The sequence below is a fragment of the Culex pipiens genome, chromosome 3 (genome assembly GCF_016801865.2).
Source record: "Culex pipiens pallens isolate TS chromosome 3, TS_CPP_V2, whole genome shotgun sequence".
NCBI classification, from domain to species: Eukaryota; Metazoa; Arthropoda; class Insecta; order Diptera; family Culicidae; genus Culex; species Culex pipiens.
Window position 1 is genome coordinate 117098234 of NC_068939.1, and position 21512 is coordinate 117119745.

Sequence of the window (21512 nt, forward strand, 5' to 3'; positions counted from 1 at the left end):
AAATTAAATCAATAAGACTATTTTTTTTTTATAAAACGTTCGTTTTCAGAGCACATAAGCTGCTCTGAACATCACTTTTTAATTTTTGCTTAAAAGGTGTTGAAAAAATTGCTACACAACTGAATTTTTCTGATGAATTTTGGAAAAAAAAAATCAGAACAGCTTATCGCTCGGAAGATCTATTCAGGCTATTCAAGTGTTATTTTGCCAAAATTTACACATTTAATTTTTTAAACGTCTAAAAAGCTCTGGTAATGAGAGGATATTCATTAGAGTGTAACAAAAATTACTTTTTGGCGGGCATTTAAGGGTTTGTTCCGGTGGGCGTATTTAGCCTAAATCCAAAATATGAGCTTGATTGGACGTAACAGGAGCTAGCGCTCCGCCCTTCATTTTTAAATGGGATTTAACCCGTAGAAAAAGATTTTTTTCAAAAATTTCACTTTTTGAGGCATTTTGGCCACTAAAGCGTTTATTTTCAACATCATTGGCGTGTAGGCCAGATCCTTGCGCATCTTTTGGTATATATATAACATTGAAATTTGGAGCACCCTGGAGCTCGGTACAGACCTTCAAAGTTTGGCCGGAACAAACCCTTGAATGCCCGCCAAAAGGTCATTTTTGTTACACTCTAATATTCATTTTTATTTAAATTGAGTTTCAGTTAAAAACAAACAAATAATATTTATCAAGATTTTAATTTATAAATAAGGGTTTTGTGAAAAAAATATCTTTAAAAGACATTTTTTTTTACTAATAAAAAATAAATTAACAAAACTTAAAACAAATATCGATCAATAAAATCAATGCAAAACATAATTAAAAAAAAATATAAAAAATAATACCAAACGTCGTCTGTGCGCATCCATTAAAATGAATAAAAATTTCATATCTTCATTTTTTTTACCAGATATGATGCTCTTATTATTGGCATTAAAATAAGTTTCATCGTGAATTCGCTAGATATTGAATGATCTTTAATTTAAATTAATTAAATTTTAATTTAATTTAACGAATTTTATGCTGCATGTTGAAAAATTATACGCTTATATATATATATATTTTTTTTTCTTTTTTCTTACTTCATCGAAATGGAATCCATTGCCAAATCAACTATACAATCAATTTAATTCAAGATCAGATAAAATTCTACAGGCATGATTGATCACTCGATTATGTGCATTTATCTGAAAAATGAATAAAAAACAAAATTCTGCTATCATTATCGATTTTATGCAATCTTGCAAAAATATTCAGTCAACATAATTCCTGCATTAAATTTTCAATTCAACCTATCTCATATTAATTTGAAATTTGAACATAAACAACTGTGTGTTCTGTTTTTTTGTAACCATCATATTCAGGTCTCCAATTGCAATTATAAAACCAAAACTCATTGTATCAAGCAATGAAAATTAACATCAACTTATCAAAATGCTTGTAAATTTGGGTAGGGCGCCAAATTAATGCTTCGCAAAGGGCGCCGTGGACCCAAGGTACGGCTCTGCTCTTGCCCATCTCGAGCTGTTTTATCTGTGTCCGTGAATGGTTTCACTATTTCCTCGGCGCGAGGTCATTATTCTCTTGGGCGAGCGCTGCCCAGTTTTGGGTGTATTTATATAAAATACTTGAAAATGACAGGAGATTCATGTTGAAAAACTACCTAAATTTGTGTTTCTTTCAAAAAAAAATGCCCCAACCATTCGGTCCAAAATCCACCCGTTGGAGATAAATTTAAATTTCATTACTCAACCCACAGGAAGAAACCGGGCACCGTTTTCGATCTTCTTCAAAGTCCTAAGCCGCAGGATTAAACTCTCATTTGTACTGCCCAGATTAAGCTTCTTTCCTCACACCACGACCACCACCACCATCCCGGCGCGCTGTGTGTCAACAATCTGCAATCCATTCCCGTGGAATTTGCTCTCAAACGGGATATTAATTGAGAGTGGGTCCCTCCATCTCGTTGTTGTCACTGAGGAAATTCACCAACACACACATACAGTGAAAACAAAAAAGGATCCCGGCAGAGACATTCTACCATTGCGATATCAGCGCATAAATCTCAAAGCTTTTCAGCAACCTTCCGACCCGAAGGATCATTATTCATTGTTCTTTTTTCGGAGGTGGGGCACCAAGAGCATTGCGTACAGACAATTTTGAGTTGAGCAATGCGGGTAAGTGTCAGAGAAGTCACCAAGTGTGATTGAAGTTGATAAGAAAAAGACATTTTTACTAAGTTATATACAAAAACTTTTAACGAGGAGATCTGAACATCCGAGAGATGTTTTAAGGATTTTTTAAATTCAATATCCAGATTGATCTCGTACGCATTATTGGATTCATTTAAACTTCCCTCTGACAAGTTGTCACACTTGTACACAGCAAAAAAAGAATTAATCCAGCTGCGTGTAAAAGGCCTGGGTGTAAAATAAATATTGCATTATTTTATGCAATTTTATGTGATTTTACACCCCGAAATATGTAGCTCATCAGTATGGGAAACCTACTTGACCGAAATGTCAAGCTCATATATGGGTTTATCCTGACAACTTCTCATCGGTCTGATGGCCGAGTGGGCTAAGGCGCCAGTCCTTACTGTTGGTGCTGGGTTTGAATCCCGTCGGTTGCAACTTTTTTTTTGTGTTTACAAAAAATGTACATGCAGTGTGTAATATTAAGTGTTTATTTTGACGAAGGTGATGTGCATGCTTTTGCATGCGATTTTACCATCGGATTTTTGCTGTGTAAGGTGTGACAAGATAGCACGATGTAATCAGTACTAAATTTGATATGAAGAGTGGCAATATTTTGGGCAAAGCAGTAAAAAATGTCGTTTTTAATTCAATTTAGCTCAATATCGAAAAAAAAACAAGCAGTTTTCAAAAGACCACTTTTTATGATAAAAATTTTTAAAAGAGCAACTGGTGGCAACTCAAGCAAGTTCAAAATAGTAAATTTGTACCACCCGCACCTCCTTCGTTATTGTTGTTGTTGATTTTTTCGGTTTTTGTTGGGGGTGGCTCAATCAACCCACCCACCAGAAACCCACGTGTTGGCGAAACGATAATTTAATTGGCCAGGGTGAAAACAACTCACGGCAACACCCCTCCCAGCCGGGACACGTGGAGTTTTTCGCTCACACACACGCTCTCTCTCTATCTCTTTTCTCTCAACTTTTTTTTTCTCTCTCTCTCTCTGACAAACGAAAGCAGTCTTGGAAAATGTGTGGGAAAGTAGAAGGAAAATCGCGAGCGAGAGCGAACGCCAACTTTTGGCCAGTGGAAAGATGTCTCTATTTTTAGGGCAGGATTTATGCGATGTCAAAACGGCTCCCACGCGTTTATCACGCAGAGAGGTGGATTCGTTTACTGGTTCACGCTGATGTTGATATGCGAAGCTTTAAAACTTTCCACAGCGTTCGTATTTTTCCCAGTAGGAGCGAACGAATGATCATTTTAACTTTTAAACCCAATAAAACTTGTGCAGCAACTTTGCGAATAAAATTGAAATGAAATCAAAAACATTGAAAAGCAAACCCACTCAATTTCAAAATTTCTTCGTTACAATGTTACCCAGCCAAGCCCGTTGCTCAGGCGAATCATGTAACCTCGTCATCTGCTCCGTAATGCTATGAATTATTAAACGCTTCCGAGGGAACGATTCAATTTTCATTGGATTACATGGAACAAAAACAGCAAGCACACTTTTGGGGGCAAACCTGTGTGTTCCGCGAACAGTCGAAATTAATTTTGGAGTTAGTCGTGTTGAGTTTCAAAACTGTTTGCAAATAACACACACGTTGCTCAACTGTGGATTAGTAGTTTTAATTAATGTGATTGAGCTTGTTACAGTGAAATGAGGTGTTGATGTTAGCATGACTGAAATAGTTTTCGATAAAATTGGGTAGATAATACGGTTTTCGAGTAAAACTGGTAAGTAGATAACGTGAAGCTCATTAAATTAGTAACGAAAACTACACTGCTCGACATTTTTGAAGTTGATGTCCATAAAAGCTTCAGCTTCATCAAGGTATGATAGATTTGGGCTCTCTGAACACGCTTCAATTGACAGAATTAAACTTTAGAGAAACTCCTGCTAACAAATTAAATTTTAAATTTCGAGTAGCAATGCTATGGAACTAACTCAAGTACCCATGCGCACCCACATGTATCTGTGAGGGGAGCAAAAATAATGATTGCTTATTTTTGCTAACCCAACAGATATATGTGGGTGCCCATTAGGGTGGTCCAAATCCGGGCTTTTTGGGGCTACCCCCTGAAATTAAAAATTGACTCATCACTAGGCTAAATTCTAAATTTGAGCTCATTCTGACCACGGGAACCCCTCCCTCTAATCGCGTGAAGTTTGTATGGAAAAAATCGTAAAAATGTATGGAGAAAGGCAACTGTTTCAGTTTTTTACCTGTGGAGGGCGCAATAGTCGTCCAATATTTACCATTTCTCAGATGTAGGATCTTCATTAAATTTAGAACAACTTTCTCCAAGACATTAATTTTTAGGTTTTTTTCCTGAAAAGTTATTAGCTTCCGAAAACGAACATTTTTGCGCAGACGGCTCTAAGGGGCTACCTAGAAAACAATAATTTTTAAATGCACGTGCGTGCGCGCTTGCCTGCCTATACCTGCCTGGCAGTGAGTCTGTTATGTTGCCCCTTTGAGCCGGCCGCGCAAAAACGGTCCTTTTTGGAAGCTAATCCTAAAAACATGTTGTCTTTGGCAAAGTTGTTCAAAATTTAATGAAGGTCCTACATCTGAGAATTGATAAAGATTTGACGACTATTGCACCCTCCACAGGTAAAAAACTTAAACAGTTGCCTTTCTCCATACATTTTGACGATTTTTCCCATACAAACTTCACGCGATTAGAGGGAGGGGTTCCCTTGGTCAGAATGAGCTCAAATTTGGAATTTAGCCTAGTGATGGGTCAATCTTTGATTTCAGGGGGTAGCCCCAAAAAGCCCGGATTTTGACCACCCTAGTGCCCATGGTTGTTTATGATTTATCACTATTTTTTTTATCTCAGAATCCCATTAATGGATATCCAATCAAAGGAAATTATGTTCAGCTTTGAGCTCTTTTTCCCAAGATCTTCAAATCAGCAAAGTTTTCATTAATTCATCGATTCTTTTATTGCTGTCAACTTTTAACTTCTTGGTCATTCATTATAAGCCGAACTAATCACCATTCTTTTGAAAGTTGGTTTTTGCGAAAATCGTGAAACATTAATTTGACCAAGGAATTCCTGGGTAAAATTTGAGCTGGATCGACTTTTGATCTTGTTCCTGCTGGTTAGCGGGCATTGAGGGGTTTATCCTAGTGGGCGAACTGAGCCCAAATCCCAAACATAAGCTTGATTGGACGTAACAGAAGCTGGCGCAACGCCCTTGAAATTTAAATGGAAACCATCCCGTAAAATATACTTTTTCAAAAATGACAAATTGGTAACTTATGCGAATGGTTTCAACATCAGTAGCGTGAATGCTAGTTCCGCCAACTCACACATCAGTTGCACCGACTCCTCTCCGATTTGCTTGACACTTTGTACTAAGAGTAAATTTTAGTCCTTGGTTACGAATCCGAGGTCTATTTTTCGATGTCTCGTGATGGAGAGGTGATTAATGATCCATTATTTACACAAAAATAGGCCGATGGCTGAAATTTGAGCAAAATCCTTGCGGTGGAATATAACGTTTAATGTTCTCAAAACGCTATGATTATCTAAATAAAAATTGGTTCGAATCGGAAAATGGAATGCATTTTCGGATTCCAATAACAATTTTCCTCTGAGAGAAGACAAAATTGGTTTCTAAAAAATAAAAATTGCCCGTCTTTAAAAAAAACTATCATTTTTCAAATTTTATACATTAATTTTATCAAAATTTTATTTTATTTTTTGGCATCGTTCTAACACTCAGTCACAGCTTGTAAAACATAAAATTTGCATAATTTTGCAACAAGAAAAACTATGACTAGCAAAGTCACCACGGAATTCAAACTAAACATTTCCAACAGGCAACAATACTTTGAAACACAATTGAAAAATCTTCAGAACTACAGTCTTCATTGAAAAAGAGATTTCAATGTACATAAAAGCTTCACATTTGTAAATTGATGTACATTATTTTTGGACTGTGACCTTTCTAACTGAAAGCAATCCATTCACAAATATTAATAGAGTGGGCAAAAACATGTCCAAAACAGCTGTCCCGATTCTCCTCATGATTTTCCCCAGGTCCCCGAATTAAGTGTATGATGGCACAAAGAAAACAAATTTCACGTGTTTCGGGAAGTATAAATTGCAGGGATTCACGTGTTCCGCGAAATCGTGAAAATTCACTCACCCTAGTTATTATTAGACTGGTAATCCTGAGAAAAATCAGAAATTTTTATTTCCCTTTTGATCACAAATCACTTCGTTTTTTTCATTTCTTGATATGTTTAAGAGAACCAAAAATATTTTTGGGCTACTCAGTGCATGATGGAATTTTTTCACATTGTTAACATTGAACTGAAAATATAATAATTTTGGGAAAGTTTTTCAAAAACACGCTGATTTTTCTCCAAAGATCATTTTTGAATGCATTATTTAATTTGATTTCATTAAATTTTGTTCAACGGTAGAAAATCTAAAAAAATATGGGAAACCACAGACAAACAGACCACAGTGGTCCAGATTGCAAAATTAAATGGAAAATGGATTTTCCGAAAAATGGTGAAGTTTTGGAGCTTTGGTGTCTTCAGGAGAGTTGTTGCAAATGGAAAGGGGCAACTTTTGGTTTGGTTCAAAATAAGGGTGGTTTACGATTAGGGTGATTTTGAAAATCTAACTTTTCAGGAATATTTTTGGGATTTTTTCGTCTTGTAGAAAGTTGTTGGGCTCGCCAATCCAAGCAACTTTGTCAAAGACACCAACAATTTATCTCACAATCTAAGGGACCATCCATAAACCCCGTGGACACTTTTTTGAAATCTCAGACCCCCTCCCCCTCCCCCTCGTGGACAATTTCCATACAAAACAAATCTTTTTTGAATTCCAGAGTTTTTTTTTCGAAAAGGACCAATAAACTATTGTCTTTCATATGTTTATAGGATCTAATAAAAAAAACTCTAGAATTGAGCGTGGACAATCACAACCCCCATCCATGACGCCCCCCCCCCCCCCCCCAGGTGGCCACGTGGTTTATGGATGGTCCCTAACGGATCTGAACTACGGATTGTCGAGGGAAACAGATTGGTCGATGCAAAATAAACCGGCACTGGCAACGTACGTTTTGCGCTTGCAACACTGCCAGTTTTGCTGTCCAGCGCGTTTGGATCTGTCAATCACTTCTTTACATTTTAATGCAAAAAAAAAGAATTGACAAGACAAAGATTTTTCGATTGATCAACTATGGTCCCCTTGGAACGAGCTGTCAAGTAGGACCTTATCTGTCAAGAAGAACCGTGAAGTTAATTATTCAAAATTGATTTAAAAATCCGTTTTAAATCCTTTGCGGTCGTGCAAAGGATCATTTTACTAAGAAAAATAAGCTTTATCGTTGTGAACAATGATATCACAAATTTAAGCTTCATTTTAGGACCCAATTTCACGAAAAAGTCGATTTTCTCCGGCATTCTACAACAAAGTACTAAATTTTATTGGTTTTTCTGATAGTTTACATGATTTTGAACCAAACTGCATCATTACCTCAAAATTGACATATTGGACGGACTAGTTTCTAGCGGCAGATTGGTAACCAGATAAAAAATCGCGAAAAAAAATCGACGCCAAATAATTTGGCGCGCTATCTTGAACGTCAAAGTGAGTGTGCCTAGACTGTAGCGCCATCCCGTGTGTTGTGGTTGATCCGATACAATTTATATTTGAATCAGCCGATATATTCACGTCTGTTTGTCTGTGATAAAACAATCAAACTATATCAATGGAATTTTGGAGGGTTCAGCTTATTTCTAGTTATCCAGTTGAAAATATTTGTATTTTTCTTTTAAATCAGTGCTAATGCTTTGATGGTTATGTTCCACGACTCAAAGTGAAATATAATAAATATGAATGACCCTTGGAAGATTTGTACGTCGAAAATGTTGTTTATCTTTAAGAATATGCATTGCTTAATATTCAGGGTAAAATAGGGTTAATATGATTTTTTGTTCAACGATACAAAATATTTTTGATAATACAAAGAGACGAGTTGTTCCTTTTAATTCCGCTATATGTTTTTAATATCTTGACAGATACGTATTTCGTCTACTACTTGCAGACTTCATCAGTGTTCTGTTCTCGACTAAAACGCTCAACCAAACCACAATATTTGATAAGGAAGGCGAAATACTACTTTCTTTTTTTGAATCTCCTGTGGGTAAATCTCCCTCTCAGTAAATAATATTTTACTTCCGACATGCCTTGTTGTGCTTTGTTGTCAAAAGAAGAGAAGGCTAAACCATAAATTTTAAAATTAAATGTTATGTTATCTAAACTCAAACGAAATGGGCATTGAAACTTAAGAAAGATGGTTCAAACATCTCGGATGATTTTCCGGCATTGTAATTTGAAACACCGTAAGCATTTTCTCATTGATTAACTGGTCCAAAATAGGACACACAGGACAACCTGCTGTCATCACCCCCATCCCCCAACGGATCACTACTGTTGCTGTTTTCCTAAATTTCCACCCCTTTGCCATGCTAGAGGTGTCCCACATACGGCACTGCACGCGGTCAAGGGCACAATCCCAAACACGTTGGCGTGTCGGTGTGGTGCGCTGTCCCAGAGACGACCATGCTGGAAGTAGTAGAGAGAGCATCCTCGTCCACGGCGGCGAGGCAGGAATAGCAATGAACTCAACCTTCACCATCCTGCTGCGCTCCAGAGCCCGGCCAATTTGTAAAACTGGGTCACACCGTGGATAAGCGGAATTGTGGCGGGCCTGGGTTGTTCGGACCAGGTAAATAAATGTCTAAAAATGCCATTCAACGCGCAAAAACACGGGGTGCGTTTTGAGTGGCAACGGAGAACCAATACTTCCTGGAAGAGCGGATCGATTTGTTCGCGCGATGATGAACGTCAGATGGCTGCTTCGAAGGAACCGTCGCCTGTAAGGTGCGGCTATTAATACGATCCAGGCTCTCGCTGCTGGTGCGAGAAAATTTCCGTTACGGAGAACCCCGGGGCCAGCAGAGGTTGGACAAAGTTGGAAAATTTTAAAGGGAAAACTTTGCCGTTTCTTTCTTATTTGCACTTGGAGGGCTGCGAGCAACCGACCGACGTTGAAGTTCTTCTTGCCAACTTTGCAATCGCAAAGTTTCCGAACGCTGACTGATGACGAGTGATGCCAGCAGAGATTTGGTTTTCTTTTCAGGAATCAATCAATCAATAGCAGAGCAATTCCATGTCAAATAGGGAATCGGTTGTACCGGACCCTCTCCGATTTCAATGAAACTTTGTAGACATGTTATCCTACGCTTATGTAAGCCATTTTTGTGTATATGGAGCCAGTTTCACTCGATAATGACATTTGAGAAGGGCGTAAGTGTTTTCAATATTTTTGTATTTTGTAATTTAAATATCGCTGTACCTCAAAGCCGTTGCATCGTATCAAAAAGTGGTCAAAGACAAACTTGTAGGAAAGTTGACGGGCTTTCCAAAAAAGTACACTGAAAGAAACAAACATGCCACTTTTGTGAGAATTTTAGATTTTTAAGTTTAAAAATAAAATTTGGTGAGACCATGACTTTTTTTCGTTCAAAATTTTTGTGAGAGTAGCCTAAGATGTTACAAAAAGAATCACAAAAAATGCAGAATGGAGCAACTCACCTAAAAAGATCATATACCAACTTTCAGAAATTTCCAAGTTGTGCAAAAAATCTTTGACCGAGATATGATTTTTTAAATCAATACTGATTTAAAAAAAATTGAAATATTGGTCGCAAAAAATTTTCAACTTCCCTTTTCGATGTGAAATCAAATTTTCAATCAAAAAGTACCATAGTGAATTTTTTATAAAGGGCACCGTTTTCATGTTATAGCCATTTTTAGGTAACTTTTTTCAAAATAGTCGCAGTTTTTCGTTTTTTTTTAAATTAGTGCCCATGTTTTCCCACTTTTGAAAAAAAAATTTGAAACGCTGAGAAAATTCTCTATATTTTGCTTTTTTGAACTTTGTTGATACGACCCTTAGTTGCTGAGATATTTCCATGCAAGTGTTTAAAAACAGGAAATATTGATGTTTTCTAAGTCTCACCCAAACAACTCACCATTTTCTAATGTCGATATCTCAGCAATTAATGGTCTGATTTACAATTTTAAAATATTAAACATTCGTGGAATTTTCCAATCTTTTCGAAAACAATTTTTTCAAAATTTTGAAATCAAGACTAACATTTCAAAAGAGCCAAAAATTCAATTTTACGCCCTTTTAAAATGTTAGTCTTGGTACAAACATGTGCACTAATTTAAAAAAATGAAAAACTTCGAATATTTTCCAAAAAGTTACCTAAAAATGGCTATAACATGAAAACGGTGCCCTTTATCAAAATTTCCTTTAAGTACTTTTTGATTGAAAATTTGATTTCACATCGAAAAATGAAGTTGAAAATTTATTGCGACCAATATTTCGATTTTTTGAAAAAAATAGTATTGATTAAAAAATTCATAACTCGGTCAAAGATTTTTTGCACAACCTAAAATTTTTGAAAAGTTGGCATTTGATGTCCCCTAAAACATATCAAAAAATAAAAATAGTTTTTTTTTTTTGCAAATCAAGTTTTAGTGACAAAAAGTTAAAAAAATCACCAAAAAATGTGTTACCGTGTATCATTTTTTTAAATTGTGGTCCATATACATACCTGAGCAATTCTCTACCAAAACCGGAAATGGATTTTATTTGTATTTTTTGATTTGGCTCAAACTTTCTGGGGGCCTTCCCTATGACCAAAGAAGCTTTTTCGTGTCATTGGTTCACCCATACAAGCCTCCATACAATTTTAACTACAAAAGTGGTACGTAAATATTCAAACAGCTGTAACTTTTGAGTGAATTTTTTGATCAAGTCTTCGGCAAAGTTGTAGGTATTGTTAAGGACTACTGAGAAAAAATAGGCACACGGAAAAAAAAATTGTAGTCAAAAAATCTGCCGACGAGTTATAAATTTTTGAAAAAAAAATCGAAATTTCAAGCAAAAACAAATTTGACGTAATTTTATAATTTAAAATTGAATTTTCAATCGAGGAGTACTTTAAAGATTTTTTGATAAAGGGCTCCCTTTTTCAGTTATAGCCACCGAAAGTTTGATTTTAGCGAAATAATTGTAGTTTTTTTATTCTTAAAAATAGTGACCCTTCTAAAAAGATTTTTTTTTGAAAAGTTCAGAAAATTTGCTATAAAATTGTCTAAGAAACATTGCAGATAGGACCTCGGGTTCCTGAGATACAGCCGCTTTAAGAAAAAGAAACACGAAAATTTAAGTTTTCTTAGTCTCGCCAAAACAACCCACCATTTTCTAATGTATTTTTTTAAGAAATGGTTACTCATGGTCACTATTTTTAAAAATCAAAAAACTGTAAATATTTCGCTAAAATCAAACTTTCGGTGGCTATATCTTGAAAATAGAGCCCTTTATCAAAAAATCTGTAAGGTACTTTTCGGAGTTGCTTTGGAGGATTTGAACGGTGCGCGTCGCGGTCATCACGCAGGATTTTCGTTGCCGTTTCCGTCTTTGTTTTCCCCCCGATTGTGTGTGTTTTTCGGTCCGGGCGGTTTCGCGTTTTCGCATTTTATTTGGTTTTATCTTTCCACAGCCGGCTGTCTAAGATTGAATCATTTATGCTAAACTCAACACCAAATAACCGAGAATAATCTCATCCGCATCCTCCGACTGTTTGCCTTGAGAATGCATAATAATCACACCATTAAACAAAATTTATTGATTATTGGGTCGCATCATCATCCTCTATGTTGAATCCTGGCCATTACCCTTACCCACTGACAAAATCCCAAGTAGAAGTAGTTTTCCGGCACACGTGGGGGTGTGGATATCGTATAGAACCCACCCTTGGTAGCAACCTGTGCTAACTAACATTCCCGTCCCAATCCCCCGAGATCTACAAACTGACATGGCGGGCGCCGTTGGTGGCCAATGACTGTTACCTATTTGCTTCAGATCTAGTTTTAATGATCTTGATGTTTTATCTTTTCAACGCATTCATACATGCTGTTGATAAGGGAAACACCATTAGATCGTTCAAGCGTATGGTCGGTTGTATTGATAGGATATTGCGGTCCTGCTCAGCAACGGAGAAGGACAACCATGGGTGGTCTCTCATGCTCATGCTCATGCTCAAATCTGTAAGGTACTTTTCGATTTGAAATTCAATTTTAAATTAAAAAATAACGTCAAATTAGTTTTAGCATGAAATTTCGATTTTTTTCCAAAAATCTTTTTTTTTATTTATCCTCTAAAACATATAAAAAAATCTCTAAAATAAAAAAATACATATTTTGGAAAATTGAGTTTAAAAGAAAAAAAAGTTGATTAAAAAATCTGCAAATTTGTTTTCCGTGTACCTTTTTGTTTTCTCAATAGCCTCAATAATACCTACAACTTTGCCGGAGACACCAAATTGATCAGAAAATTCACTCAAAAGTTATAGCTGTTTGAATATTCACGTACCATTTTTGTATGGACAACAGCCAAAATTGCATGGAGACTTGTATGGGTGAACCAATGACTTAAAATAGATTATTTGGTCATAGGGAAGGCCCCCAAAAAGTTTGAGCCAAATCAAAAAATAAAAATGGTTGAAATCGGCTAATTTCGTAGAGAGTTGCTCTTCAACTAATTTTGTTTCTAAAACTTTTTCAATAGTGGTCCCAACATTTAAGATTGGTATAAAGATTATAAAGTTTTTGTTTGAACTTAAAGCTCTGGAAGGCATCATTCCGGATCGGCCATTTGGCGGCCATGTTTGTTTTAGAAAACATTCAAATCTTGATTCAGAATGTATCAATCAAAAAATGGTTTACTTTGTGTTTTTTGTAGATGCATTTTAAATATGGTGATTATTTTTTCATTTCAAATTACTTTTTCTGGACCCTGAATTCAGAACCATCATTGACAGTCATTGCCACAAGAGTGAAGGATACCTTCTACGACCTTAAAATAAGCGAAGTTGATATTCAAATTCCGCCATTCACCAATCAAATCACATCAATCAAACACTTTTGCACAGATTTTATTCAGACATCACTTACAAAAGGTAATTGTTGATCGATTATGATTCCATTTGTTTCCCATCCCCATGTTTCTGTTGGGAGGAGAAAAAATACAAAGCGGAAAAATTGTTATCCGAGCATTCGTTGGAGAAGGTTGTCTGATTCAACATGACTCGTCGCGTCCCGGCGCAAAACGCCGGCAATATCGCCCTACCTGCGGCTCAAGCAGGCAAAAAAGTGGGAATTTCCAAAAGGAAGGTTGAGGCCTCAACTGATGGCCAAAAACCGGGGATTTCCAAGAGGAAGGTGCTTTTGGAAGTGACATCGAACAGCAAAAAGACGAAAAAGAGCGACGGTACTGTACCGATGGATGAGGAGGAGGAGAACTCTTCATCGCACGAGGAGCAGCTATTGAAGAACAACAAGTTTGCTGGACTGCCTGACGAGGACCAGGTAGCGGAAGCAAAGGAGAATGAAGTGAAACAGCGAAAGGAGAAACTGCCTCCTTTTTATGTACGGCAATCAGCAGCAACGATCGACTTTCGAGCGGGGCTGGTTGAACTCATCAAGTCTGGGAAAGTCCAAGGCAACATTCGTCTGTGTCAGGACGGATTTAAGGTGCTGGTGCAATCCAGGCAGCACTATCAACTGGTCAAGGAATACTTGACCGAAAACGAGGCGGAGTACTTTACCCATGATGTCGTCATGGATAAGCCGTACAAAATCGTCGTCAGAGGTCTGTACGACATGCCAGTGGAGGAATTAGCTGCCGAGCTAAAAGTTTTGAAACTGGATGTGTTGGCCGTGCACAAAATGAGCCGACGCAACAAAGACATCAAGTACCGTGACCAGCTCTACCTGCTGCATTTGGCTAAGGGATCGACGACGCTTCCTGAGCTGAAGGCAATCCGAGCGGTTTTCAACATTATCGTGTCGTGGGAGCGATACCGACCAGTGCACCGTGACGTCACACAATGCTTCAACTGCCTGGGTTTCGGGCACGGAGGTAAGAACTGCCACCTGAAGCGTCGTTGCGCCAAATGTGGTACCGATGCGCACATCACATCCCAGTGCATCCAAGATTCGCTGGTGAAGTGCCTCAACTGCAACGGTGAGCACTCGTCAACCGACCGAAAGTGCCCCAAGAGAGCTGAGTTCGTGAAAATTCGGCAGCAAGCATCGACGAAGAATCAGCCTCAGCGTCGTAGAACTCCTCCAGCCCTGGTGGAGCAAAATTTTCCACCTCTTCAACCGCGACGCCAGGTCCCAAACTTGGCACCGTTGCCGTTGGATCCCAGGAAGAGAGCTGAGATGAATCATCCACGGCCGGGTTCCAGCCAGGAGTCGAGACCGCCACCACCGGGCTTCAGCCAGGAGCCAAGACCAACCCAAGAACCAGCAGTTGAGGAAAATGGTAATGATCTTTACACCTCAACCGAACTCCTCAATATTTTCAAACAGATGTCCGCTGCACTGCGTGGATGCAAAACCAAGACCCAGCAGATTGAAGTGCTGACCTCGTTCGTCATCCAGTATGGATCGTAGGTCCCTCAAGATGCTGAATTGGAACGCTTGCTCCATTAGGAGGAAGAACTTAGAGCTGGTGGATTTTCTTCGCGAGAAGGAGATCGACGTAGCTGCCATCACGGAAACTCATCTGAAGCCCGGTGAAAAAGTTTATCTGCAAAACTACAAGATCGCGACGCAGCTCGACAGGACCACCTCTGGAGGAGGAGGTGTGCTTGTCGCTGTTCATCGTGATCTCAAGCCACGCCGGCTGCCACACTTCAAGCTGGACATCATCGAGGCCGTTGGGGTGGAAATTCCCACTTCGGTTGGCCCAGTACTCTTCATTGCTGCATACTGCCCACGTCAGGTGAATTCCAGAGATGGTTCAGCAGCAAAACTGAAGAGCGATATCCAGAAGCTGACACGGCGGAGTGCAAAATACATCATCGCTGGTGACCTCAACGCGAAGCATGAAGTTTGGGGCAACAGCAGGAGGAATCGGAACGGAGTGATTCTGCACAACGATCTGCAAAACGGATACTACAACGTTGTGAGTCCAGATCGTCCAACGAGGGTGGCTCGGTCTGGAAATCACTCAATCATCGACTTCTTCATTACCAATATGGCTGAGAACGTGGCTCATCCTGAGGTGTTTGAAGAGCTGAGTTCTGATCACTATCCGGTGGTTGTGGAGGTTGGAGCTTCCGTTACTCCGCAGCGGCAACCAACCCGGAAAGATTACCACAACGTTGACTGGCAGCAGTTTCAGCAAGTGGTCGACAGCAACATCGACTATGATCAACACCCTGAAACTTCTGCCGATATTGATCGTTCGCTGGAGGTGATCCAGCAGGCTATCAACCAAGCAGAGGCTGCCAACGTTCGGGAGGTTCCTGTTAATTTTAAGGTAACTGATATTGACGTAGATACTAAACACTTGATAAGACTTAGGAATGTTTATAGGAGACAATATCAACGGACTGGGGACTATGACAAAAAGATTTCAGTGAACAATTTGAACAAAATCATACAAGACCGACTTGACAATATCAGAAATCAAGAATTTTCAAAACATGTAAGCCAGCTTGGGAATTATTCAAAACCATTTTGGAAACTTTCTAAAGTTCTTAAAAACAAACCAAAGCCTATTCCTCCTCTTATTGTTGAGGATTCTCCCTTGATTACATCCGAGGAAAAGGCAAATGCACTTGGGCTTCATTTTGTTAGTTCTCATAATCTTGGCGCTTCCATGACCAGCCGTAAAGAAACATCAGTTGCCAATAGTATTTCAACAATTAATAACTCTACCTTTGAATTTCCTGCAGATTCCCATGTTTCTGGTGAGGAAGTCAAAGTTGCAGTAAAACAAATGAAAAATATGAAAGCTCCTGGCTTTGATAACATTTTTAATCTAGTGTTGAAAAAACAGAGTGATCAGTTCTTTCAACATCTAGCCAATATTTTCAATAAATGTTTGCAACTTGGTTACTTCCCCACCAATTGGAAACTGGGCAAAGTCATACCAATTTTGAAGCCTCAAAAAGATCCAACATCGCCAACAAGTTATCGTCCCATTAGTCTTTTGAGTAGTCTGTCCAAACTCTTTGAGAAGGTCATCTATTCAAGGCTTTTGGATTTTACCAACGATAATAATATAATTTTGAATGAGCAGTTTGGCTTCCGTAAGGGACATAATACTGCTCATCAACTTACGAGAGTAACTAAAATTATCAAGCAGAACAAGCTTGAGTCTAAATCAACTGCTATGGCTTTGTTGGATGTTGAGAAGGCTTTTGACAATGTTTGGCATGATGGTTTGATACATAAACTGTATTTGTACGGTTTTCCAATGTATCTAATCAAAATTATCCAGCACTATCTTTCGGAGAGATCGTTCAGGGTTTTTCTGAATGGGATTGCTTCTGGATTATTCAACATTGATGCTGGGGTTCCCCAAGGAAGTATTCTTGGCCCACTTCTGTACAATATTTTTACATCTGATTTGCCTACTCTTCCTGGTAATGGTGTGTTGTCACTTTTTGCTGATGACACTGCCGTTATTTATAAGGGTAAAATAACCAGATATTTAGTTGGCCGTCTTCAGAAGGGTCTTGACGTTCTTTCCGAATACTTTGGCGACTGGAAAATACGCATAAATGCAGCCAAAACTCAAACCATCATTTTTCCACTTTCCAAATCGGCCAGATTTGCCCCAAAGGATGATGTTTTGATAAAAATGAATGATGTTTCGATACCCTGGTCAAAGGAAGTTGTCTACTTAGGTCTCATACTTGACTCGAAACTTTTGTTTCGGCAGCATGTAGACAAAATATTGAATAAGTGCAGCATTCTCATCAGGTGCTTGTACCCTTTAATTAACAGAAAATCAAAGCTTTCTTTGAAAAATAAGCTAGCAGTTTACAAACAAATAATTTATCCCGTTATTGAGTATGCAGTACCTGTTTGGGAATGTTGCGCTAGAACTCATAAATTGAAGCTCCAGCGTGTCCAAAACAAGGTACTCAAAATGGTTTTGAATGTTCCTGGCTGGACAAGATCAAGTGAGGTTCATGGATTAGCAGAAGTAAAAATGTTGGATCAGAAGATTCAAGAAAAATGTTTGAAATTCAGGGAAAAATGTTCTATTTCTGAATACCCCTTGATTCAAGGATTGGTTTAGTTTATTGTAAGTTTAAGTTAGTTTTAGGTTAGGTTATGTTTTCTTAACATTTTTTTTCCTCATTGTACCTAGTGTTACAAAAATGATAAATCATATACTTTTAAAGTTATGAAAACGAACAGTGTTTAAATCACGAAAAGCAAACTAAAGCTGAAGAGCCACAGCTGACCACTTATTATGTAAACCAAATGTAATTATTATAAGAAAGATTCAATAAAGTATATTTAATTCAAAAAAAAAAAAAATACAAAGCGGAAAACGCATTACACGCTCCTCTCAAAAAGGAAACCTCCCCCCTTCCCCCTCTCCTTGCTCCCACAACCACCCGCCATCATTAAAACAAGAACGGGAAAAAGGACAAAAAATACTAAAGTTAACTCACGTTTTCCGCGCCGTTCTCCTCCCACCCCAAACAGCTCCTACTGGCGGTGGTCCTCCTCCGGAAAAAGGGAAATGTGAGCCCCGCGCCGCACTGTTCTGATAAAATCACTTTTAATTGCAATCGACAGGTGGTTTTCCACCACCCCCACCACTACAAACTCTACTACTACTGCTGCTAGAAAAGGAGGAAGAAAATCACTTTAATCGCGTGCCACCACCACCACCAGTTGAGCTCGGCTTGGCGCTGAAGATGTCACTTTAACTCGTTAGGAAAAGCACTTTCCCGACGGCGTGGGAAATCCGCAATTTTTCCTTCGCCACTTTTGCTGGATTTATGATCAAACACCTTTCCCACACACGTGAATGTGTGTTTTCCAGGGGATGTCGACGTGGGTTGAGGGCCGCTTTTTCGGCTGAATCATCATCCTTCTTTTAACGATTTTCCCCAGAATTTCTACCGTTTTATCCTCTTGTTCGTATCACTGCCAGCACTTGCTCCGGAATCGGCTTCTCAGCTTTGATGTTGACTTCATTCTTCTCACTAATGTGTTTTTCATTTGCTCCGTCCTGGGTGGTCCCTGATATCCTTCACCGTCGTCTTCGGTCCGCCGGACTCGCACTAACTATTTTTAGAAATTCACTCACTTTTCCACCACCTCACCTCACGACCCCCCTTGGAAAAACAGCAGCATCCCCACAGCGGCCTATTGGCCCTTTCTCACCCCAAATCCGTCCACCACCACCCCTCCCGTAGATTGCTTGTAAGCCGAGACCAGAAGCCAGAAGCAACAAATTGTCCTGGAGAGTATCCTTTTACTATACAGCAGCACACTCAGACTCAGCCTTCCGTCAATCAGGACAGATTTCCACGGCCACGGTCACCACCTCCAGCAGCAGCAGCAGCAGCAGGGTCCAACCTGGCGGGGCGGGGTGGGATGGTCCACACAGATTCCACGACCTGCCAACGGGATCCAGAAAGTTGCGTGTCGATCGCGTCCGAAGGTAGCCTTCGACTGAGCACGGAAAATTTCACGTTTCCCCGGTCTGGGCCAGGACCTGTTAACACAGAACACGAGGAGCAACAGGATTTTCCGAAGAGAGGAGAAAACTTTTTGAAGAGAGAGAGGAAAATCTACGACAGATGTTGATAAGCAGAGCAGCAGCAGCAGCAGGTGGCTCGTCGTCCTGAGGGGAACCCGCCGCCATGCGGTAAGCTGTTGATAGCTCAGAACGTGGATGGCAGTCGGAGCAAAACACGCGCGCACTGCAGGATGATTCCTGGGAACTGGGAACACGAAGGCTGTACGTACACAACAAGTACACCGGATATGGTACTACTATACGCTACATACGCGTACGAGAAGAAGGTCGTTTGTGGAGAAACAGTGAGATAACTGATGGACATAAAAACAATTCATAGACTGAACAAGTTGAGGAGTTTCTTTCAACTATTATTTACACTATAATTTATTTTGATGGAGTTGGGTACACAGAAAAAATCAATTCTCGAATTCGTGAATTGTGTTCATGAATTTGAGAACCACGAAGAAATATATTCACGTTTATAGTGCAAATGCACCATACTCATGAATAAATTCCTTTGTGGATCGCAAATTCATGAACACAATTCACGATTACGGGAATTTATGTTTTTTTGTGTGGTTTTTCTGTAGGTGGTTGATCCCTAACTTGCTTCTAACTATATTTATAAAAGTCGAATAAAAGATCTCGAAAGAATTTTCATCTGAAATTTCTCAAAGCGTGTTCTAGCGTGTTGCTCGTACTGACTCAGAGCAAGGATGAGATGTACACGGAGAAAAAAGAGTTCCCAAAATCGTGAACAAGCGTTCATGAAAATGGGAACCACGAACAAAGTGTTCAAATGCCATGGTACGTTTTTCAAAATCGTACCATGGGATTTGAACACTTTGTTCGTGGTTCCCATTTTCATGAACGCTTGTTTACGATTTTGGGAACTCTTTTTTCTCCGTATAGGTGTAGGTGTAACTTCAAGGAATCGAGCGATGTTTTTTGTTTTCGGAAATCAACTTTAACCCTCCAATGCAAACATTTCCTTGAAGAATTTTAATTTACCCCTGTTTAGGAGGTAATTTTAAACAATTTTTGTCCTAAGAAAAACTTTGCTTCTCTTGTTTTAAATTGGTTGGAATAGGGTTTTTGGGGAAAAAATCAGGTGTCGTGGTCATAGACGATTGAAGTGTTCTGTCACCTAGGGTATTTTAACAATTAGTGGACCCCCTAGTAGAGCCGAAGCACATTTTTCGCAAATTTTCAATATTTCAAGCACTTTTACATAACCCTTTGATCAAAACAATGAAATCTGAAGTCTTTTGAACAATTTTGACTATGTTTCATCAGTTATTTGTTTTTGAGCAGAAAAATAGTTATTTGAAAAAAAACGTTTTTTTTGCATGTTATGGACCCCCTTTTCCTATCCAGGTTTTTAAGCGAAGATGGCGTTCGAATGGTGAACGCCCGAAATGTCAATATCACGCAGTGGTACCAACATTACGAAGAAAGTGTGCCATGGCATGACAGCCACATTTTTTTTTTCTAATGTTGGTGCTACTGCGCGATTTTGACATTTCGGACGATCACCATTCGAACGCCATCTTCGCTTAAAAACCTCGATAGTGGACCCGGGTCCATAATCCGATTGTGGCCCTGGGTCCACTATAGGCAAACTGTTATTTCTATACCAAATTTAACCGATATTTGATGATTTGATGCATGGTGTAGGTCTAATGATAGATATACCTAATGCATAAAAGATGGATTTTGCTCACTTTTCATCATAAACAAATATGTTTTGTTAATAAATTTGGCTTTAAACAACAAAAAAACCTAACAGACATTTAAACACATTTATTTCCGAAAAAGATCAGAAAAAACGTTTCAAAAGCCAATGTAAACATAAAAATAATTTTAAAAAGTAATTTTGATGCAAATTTTTTCATATTAATTACATAAATGGTTGACCGAAACTAAACAATAGATTTGTTCACAGTTGCTGATAAAACCACGCATGTTTATTCAAAAAAATGTTTTGTTATTGATTTATTATTATAAAAAATCATTTCAAACTGCAATTATGATGCTTCAGTTAAGAACAATCAACTACACTCAACCCCCGGTGGTTGGTCACTTTTTCGTTTGACACTTTTTTAGTTTGTACCCCGTTGGTTGGTCAATGTCAAACTAAAAAGTGACGAACTGTCACTTTTTACACGGCACTCACGCACACGATCATAACAAACGTTTGATAGTGTGTGTGAACTCCGTGTAAAAGGGGTATCAAACTAAAAAGTGACCCCGTTCGTTTGACAACAGTTGGTGTCAAACCATCGGGGTTTGAGTGTATAGTTTTGATTAATTATAAATACTTAAGGCTTCAGCATTTTTGGTACATTCAACATGAAAACAGCTATATTTATACTCATATAATTGAAAAAATATGCGTTTAGGTTGATAACAACAAGCATTTATTGTATGTTTTAGAAAAACTTTTGCTTGAATACACAGTTTTCTTCATTTTTGAAGTTTGGAACAGGGGTCCACTTTTGGAAAAGTTTGGATTTTCGTTGTCCTATATTGGTCCCCCCGAATTATTGCTCGAAAATGGCAGTTCTTCGCTTTATTTTAGTAAAGTTCCTTAAACTTACATTATTTCGACTTGCTGAAGTTAAATAATC

The 21512-nt window shown here is 38.6% G+C and overlaps 1 protein-coding gene across 8 annotated transcripts in view; it reads right to left on the reverse strand.

The window, feature by feature from the left end:
• The window catches only part of LOC120425707 (ras-specific guanine nucleotide-releasing factor 2-like), a 420283-nt gene extending 401500 nt beyond the window's left edge, over positions 1–18783 (reverse strand). For 3 of the 8 annotated variants that reach the window (XM_052709838.1, XM_052709832.1, XM_052709834.1), the window contains exon 1: positions 17801–18782. The gene's annotated coding sequence lies outside the window, so the exon portion shown is untranslated. Of the gene's footprint in view, positions 1–17800 lie in introns of all 8 variants that reach the window. The other 5 variants (XM_052709839.1, XM_052709835.1, XM_052709836.1 and 2 more) reach the window with 3 other exon arrangements.
• Positions 18784–21512: the final 2729 nt, after the last annotated feature.